The sequence below is a fragment of the Doryrhamphus excisus genome, linkage group LG9 (genome assembly GCF_037039965.1).
Source record: "Doryrhamphus excisus strain RoL-2023G ecotype Guam linkage group LG9, RoL_Dexc_Guam_v1.1, whole genome shotgun sequence".
Classification (NCBI taxonomy): domain Eukaryota; kingdom Metazoa; phylum Chordata; class Actinopteri; order Syngnathiformes; family Syngnathidae; genus Doryrhamphus; species Doryrhamphus excisus.
The window spans coordinates 22,069,301-22,076,100 of record NC_136365.1 but is presented as its reverse complement, the minus strand read 5'-3'; positions in this window follow the sequence as shown (position 1 = coordinate 22,076,100).

Genomic DNA, 6,800 nt, shown 5'->3' with positions numbered 1-6,800 from the left:
GATCCTCTATTTGAAGGAGCACTTGGCTGTTTTTGAAGGACCTGCTGCAAAAAGTCAAGTCAAAGATCCTCTACATGACATGTTTTGCCATTTTTAAAGACTGACTGCAAAAATGCTAGTAACAACAGGAGTAATCAGATGTTTTTAAGAATGTCGTCAAAGATCATTTATATGACAGAAGCAATTGGCTGTCTTTAGGGACAAAAACAGTAATCAAAGATCCCATATATATGGCAGGAGTGCTTTGCTGTTGTTGATGACCTGGGGCAAAAACACTCACAATGACAGGAGTGAGCTGATATTAAGAATCCCATCAAAGATTGTCTATGTGACAGGAGCACTCTGCTGTTTTTAGGGACCTGCTTCAAAAATGTTAGCTAACTAAATGTCCTCTACATGACAGGAGTGATTTGCTGTTTTTGAAGACTTACTACAAAACACAAGTCAAAGATTGTCTGAATGACAGGAGTGAGCTTTAGTTTTTAAGAATGTATCCAAAGATCCTCTATATGACAGAAGCAATTGGCTGTTTTTAAGGACCGACTGCAAAAACAGTAATCAAAGATCCCATATATATGGCAGGAGGGCTTTGCTGTTGTTGATGACCTGGGGGCAAAAACACTCACAATGACAGGAGCGGGCGGATATTAAGAATGGCATCAAAGATTGTCTATATGACAGGAGCAAAATGCTTCAAAAATGTTAGCTAACTAAATGTCCTCTATATGACAGGAGTGCTTTGCTGTTTTTGAAGACTTACTACTAAAACCCAAGTCAAAGATCGTCTGTGTGACAGGAGGGCTTTGCTGTTTTTGATAGCCCACTGGTCAAACAGCAGTCAAAGATCTTCTATACGACAGGAGGACAAGCACAGTGAGGCATTGTCGTGCGTGTGTGGTCTCCACGTGTCGGTGGCGTTCGATGCTCGCGGCTGGTAGAGCTAGCGAGTCGTGCTGGAAGGAGGACGTTGCAGCCATGAATGAAATCCAGCTGTGTTGCTCTTCTCCTGCCTCCTATTTCTCCTCGTGTACGTTTGTGCTGCTGGCGAGCGAACTCGCCTCCAAACAAGACGGCCTTTGTGGTTTCTGGACAACATCAAGCATCACATCAGCCCGTAGTCGTCTTGTTCCCGTTAGCAAGACTTGTTGGATGCGTCCAACCTGGTAGGAGGGCTTTGGGCAAGATGTACTGCTTATGTACTAGCTACATTTTAGCACAACATTCCCAGTGGGATATTTCCAACTTCCCAGAAGTTCACTTAGGATTTTTTTTTTTCCCGTTTCCAAAAAAAAAACCAGAATGTTGGACGTTTGCGTAATCCCTCCTGATGGACGCCCAAGCAAACAAGCAGCACGCAAAGCACGCATGACCTCCTTGGTGGAGGTAATTAATGGCAGAGCTCCTTACCTTCTGCCTCCAATGCTTTTCAGATGTTAGTCCAGCAACGGAGAGGCTGCTCCTGATGGAATAAAAAACAGGAAGAGACTAGCATCCAATACCAAAGACGTACTTCAATGTTTTTTATAAACCCAAAACGTATTTATGCTTCTTTTTTTTGTGCTACAGGCAAAAAGAGGTGATGATGCAACTCTCCACTCATGCATGAACGCTTCATAACACTTTTGAAAACGGCCACCAGGTGGCAGAAGAGCTCGGCAGGGATCATGTGGAGGGAAGAATCACATGACAGGAAGGAGGAAGTGAGTGGTGCCGCATGCACACACACACACACACACACACACACACTTCACACTTGTTCACTTCCAAATGTGAAATAGTAAATGGTAATGTTAATGGTTTTATTTCATTTGAACATGTCCAAAAAGGAGTAGGAAGAAGCAAAGCTTATTAAATCCTACCCCTCCATCTGGTACTTTTACAATCAGTAACTTACATTTGTTCACTTCCTGCTTTCCATAATACAGGAGGTTTTTTTTAAAATAATGTATAAGATACGTGATAAATAGCATAGTAATAGTTATATTTAGCTATATAATAGTTATATTTGTAAATAAATAGTTCTTTTCATGTTAAACAACCCATTTTTGAGTTGTTTGTGTTGGATAGTCTTTTAGATACTTGAGCAAACAATATTTGTGTCCAGATGAAAGGTACGGTATGCTTGAAAATTTCTAGTTGGGAGTTGATATTTTCCTGAAACTTACCTATATTCTACTGCTGATGACTAAAGAACGGAAAAAGGTAGCGACAAACTTTTTTTCCCCTGGAAAAAAAGACAGGAGTCTAATCTAAAAAGTCGAATCTAGTCGAAAAAGCAAGAAAACGGCCAGCATGAAATGATTTATTATTTTTGATTTATTTTGATTTTCTTGTAGTTGTTTACATGTACAAGCACAAAATACATCAACTTAAGGCAAATATTTGCATAGATTTGATGTCTTTTAGATTATAGACATTGTAATCAATCAAATAAAAAGATAAAAATTGTATTTTTTTTTATTGCGCCTTTATTGGGTTTTATTTTCGATGGCGTCTGATTGATGTTTTCTTGCAGTTTGAACTCCAAAAGGGTTACTGTAATATTATGGTAGAAACTTAAGCCGGCGCCCTTCACACCGCCACCCCCCGTGGCCAAGGCCGGTGGGGGGGAAGGTGTGTTGTAGCCGAGGGGGGGCAGGGGGTGAAAGAAAGCTTTGGAGCCATCGAGAAGCCCCCAGCGTCACATTTGGCTCCAATCAAATGGGCCCTGTGATAAAAAACAGATGGTCAAATATGGCAGCGGCGTAAAACATGTTTTAGCTCTTTTCTTTACGCCGCTTGTGTTTTTTTTAGCTTGCATGGCTGACATGTTCAATGCCCCTGACCTTTCACCTGCGTGTAATAGGAGGCCTAATAGATTAGTCTGTGACTGTCACTTTAAGAGTGTCGCTGACGACATGCCGGGGCCACCTTTGAACCCTTCTGGAAAGCCGTGGGGTGGTAGGGGGGGGGGACAGGAGGGCAGGTGCTCACTATTTGGGACCCAGTGATGGATGGGTCTGGCCGGGGTGCCCGCCGCCCTCACCGCAGCGTTAGATGAATGTCCCGACCTTAGGGTTCACGACGAGGTGCTGCTGAAGGCCCCCTGCTCCCAAAAGGAGTCCATCCATTTTGGACGACAACTTTAGGGTCAAGTTGTTCCAACCTTAGCCCAGAAACCCCCGCCTATGTCATGCGTGTCCCCAAGTCATGAAGACAAAAAATGGACTTCTCTATCTCCAAAAAGACTAAAATGTTGTTGACGTTCATGAAAATGTATACATAACATCCATCCGAGACCTGGTCCTTTTCGGAGTCGAAACCGTTTGTTTTTCGAGGTCTCAAGATCTCTGGCAAACTTCCCATTCAGAAGACAACACCAGGCCTGGGACCGTAACAGATTAATTCATTCATCCTCCAGTAAAGGAAAATGAACTCGTATCTGTTGTCCTCGCCTCATAGAACAACGGCGTGATACAGTCTGTGGGTTTCTGTGGGTGGCGGCGAGGCCGCTAGCATACACACAAAGAGCAGAAGTAGTAGAAATAATGAGTAGATTGCAGTTTATTGTCATTTTTGTACATTTTTTCATTGTACTTCTCTTCAAAGTAGTATGTTAAAATCGCGAGGAAAAAAAAACGTGTATTCGTTTTGAGATTTACTTCCACGTGAGCCGATGTCTGGTATTCCACGGGTCACTGCGGGTCACTTGCTGCACTAAAATTACGGTGGGGGGGTCCGCCCCCCCCCCCCTCTTCAAGCATTCCTGTGATGAAAGCATGAATGTGACTTTTCTATTTGCCAACACAAACTCCAAGAGTAAAGCAGCCATGACTTTTGGCTGAGTGGCGGTTTGATGCTTTGATCCAACCAATCGGCTTACTTCAACATTACTGCCTATACTTTTCATTTCATATCATAAATAATCATAAAAAATAATAATCATGACAAGAATGTCTCGCTGAATGTTTAGTCATGTTTTGCAATTTTTTTTCAAATAAAACAATTTGTTTTATTACAGGCCCGCGTGGTGGTTAAGTGGTTGGCATGTTGGCCACACAATCAGGAGGATCTGGGTTCGAATCTCTGCTTGGGTACACTGGTGCCCACCCGCCATCTTGTCACTACCCAATTTTGGTTTTGGGCGGTAGAACTTGGAGAGGCGAAAATTTCCGAATGTTGCGTTCCTCGCTATTGTTGTTGTTATTAGCATTTATGCTAACACCGACAATGTGTGGATACGTTTACATTTCATAAACGGAGAGAGGGAAATACGACATTTTAAAAATACCCTGCTACATGTGCCTTAGTGACCGTGTCGTGTACAAGTCTGTCTAGCCCCCCCCCCCTCCCGGTCGCCAAGCGTCAACATGGAGGGACTAATTGAAGCTAACGAGCTCATTCCCGCTGCACCGTGTACTCCTTCACAGCTGGCGTCCTGAGAGGAGCTCCGTCAACAACATCCAGTCTCTAAAGTTTCTTTTCTCGCTTGTAAGAAAGTTGAAACGTGGCTTCAAACATTGCTCGTACGCGCCGTTGTTTTTATGTGGACGCAGTTTGACCCTGGAACAGAGGATTTTGGGGATCTCCCACGGGATGGTTGCTGGTTTTCAAGCTGCGGCGTGCATCGTCTAATTGTTTGTGACAGTCGTTCAGCCTCTTGAAAGAAGTGGGGGTTGGGGTTGGGGGGGTCAACGTGGTCTACAAATGGACCACTAAGCTCCTTTTCTCACTCGGTTGTAATGAGAACCCGCTGGCAGGCCTCGGATCAGCTTACTTCAAAACTGTATAGACTTTGTACTGTATACTCCATACTGCAGTATGTGTACTGTATACTGGATGTGTACTGTATAGGATTGGAGTTAGGGTTTTGGGTCAGGGTTTTGTTAGGAGTTAGATTTGTGGGGTTAGGGTTAGACTTGGTTTGGGATTAAAAAGAGGATTGGTCTTGGGTCAGGGTTTAGGGGTTTGGTTTTGGACTAGGGTTTGGGTGGTGGTGAGAATTAGTTTTGTTGTTTTGGTTGGGGATTAAGGGGAGGTTGGGGTTTGCTTTGGTTTAAATTGGGCTTAGGGTTGGGGGTTTATTTTGGTTGGCATTGGGTTTTTCTTTGGGTTGGGGTTCGAGTTAAGGGTTTTGTTTGGGTTTGGGTTGTAGTTGGGGTTAGGTTTTTGGTTTGGGTTGTAGTTGGGATTATGGTTTTTGGTTTGTATTGGGGTTTTGGTTGTTGTTGGGGTTAGGTTTTTGGTTTGTATTGGGGTTTTAGTTTGGGTTGTAGTTGGGGTTAGAATTTTGATTTGTTTTTGGTTTGAGTCAGTTTTTTGTTCAGGTTTGTATTGGGGTTTGGGTTGTAGTTGGGATTAGTGTTTTTGGTTTGTATTGGGGTTTTGGTTGTTGTTGGGGTTAGGTTTTTGGTTTGTATTGGGGTTTTGGTTGTAGTTGTGGTTAGGTTTTTCGGTTTGTATTGGGGTTTGGGTTTTAGTTGGGGTTAGAATTTTGATTTGTTTTGGGTTTGAGTCAGTTTTGTTCGGGTTTGTATTGGGGTTTTGGTTTGGGTTGTAGTTGGGGTTAGGTTTTTTTTGTGTTTTGATTTGAGTTAAGAGTTTTTTGTTAGGGTTTGTGTTTGTATTGGGGTTTGGGTTGTAGTTGGGGTTAGGTTTTTTGTTTGTGTTTTGATTTGAGTTAAGATTTTTTTGTTAGGGTTTGTGTTTGTATTGGGGTTTGGGTTGTATTTGGGGTTAGGTTATGGTTTGTATTGGTTTTTGGTTTGGGTTTTGTCAGGGCTGGAGTTGAGAGTTTGGGTATCATCAGATACCTCACGTGGCAAAACCTGGCACAAAGAGTTCGAACTGAGTTCAAAAGCCATATTTTATTTCCAGGCAGGTTTACTCGTATTATGACTTGTACAAGCTAGCATCTGATTGGACGTTCTTTGATTGTATTCCATTGTTTCATTTAAGGAAGAAACAACAAGCTGCGCCTCTGAACCAAACGGAGGAATAACCATCAGGAAGCAGGATGGAAAGAGTTGACCTGCTAGACCAGCTCAGACGACGGGTCCTCACGTGGAAGAGTCCTTGCTTGTTCGGGTGTAGTCGAGCGTGTAGCGACAAATTCCAACAACCAGCTAGACTTCCGTCCTCCGTCGTCTCTCGGAGCCTGGAGGGGGCGTCGCCGGGCATACGAGAGCCAGAGATGGAGGGGCGGATTTAGTTTCACCCCCGTCCCTCCAAGAGTGCTGAAGGGAGGTCTGCTTCCCAACCTGCAGACCAGCAGAGGACCCCACCACAATCCCCCTAATGATGGAAAATCCACGCTCCATTGAGCCGCTGACGTTCCTGACGTTCCTGACGTTCCTGACTGTTTACATAAAAGATTCCCTTCATTTAGTCCAATCAACACACTTAGCTAGCTTTGTTAGCATCGAGTCAAGATGACAAATGTCAGCTTATTAAAAATGCATCGTTGGCGTTGTCGCCTTCAAGGACACCAGGAAAAGGTCAGTGTTTTTTTTAGGACTGACATTTCTTTAGCAATGCATCCCATAATCAGTTCCAGTTCCACATGTCCAAAAGGAGTAGGAAGAAGCAAAGCTTATTAAATCCTATCCCTCCATCTGGTACTTTTACAATCAGTAACTCTTACATTTGTTCACTTCCTGCTTTCATAATATTGTTTTTTTTTTAATTTTCTATTTAATATCACAAAAATTTTACTAAAATTTCTAAAAAAAAAAATCACTAAAAATTTATTTTTTTTCAAATTTATTTATTTTTTTTTATTTGTCTTTCTTATTTATTCATTTATTTATTTATTTGGACTT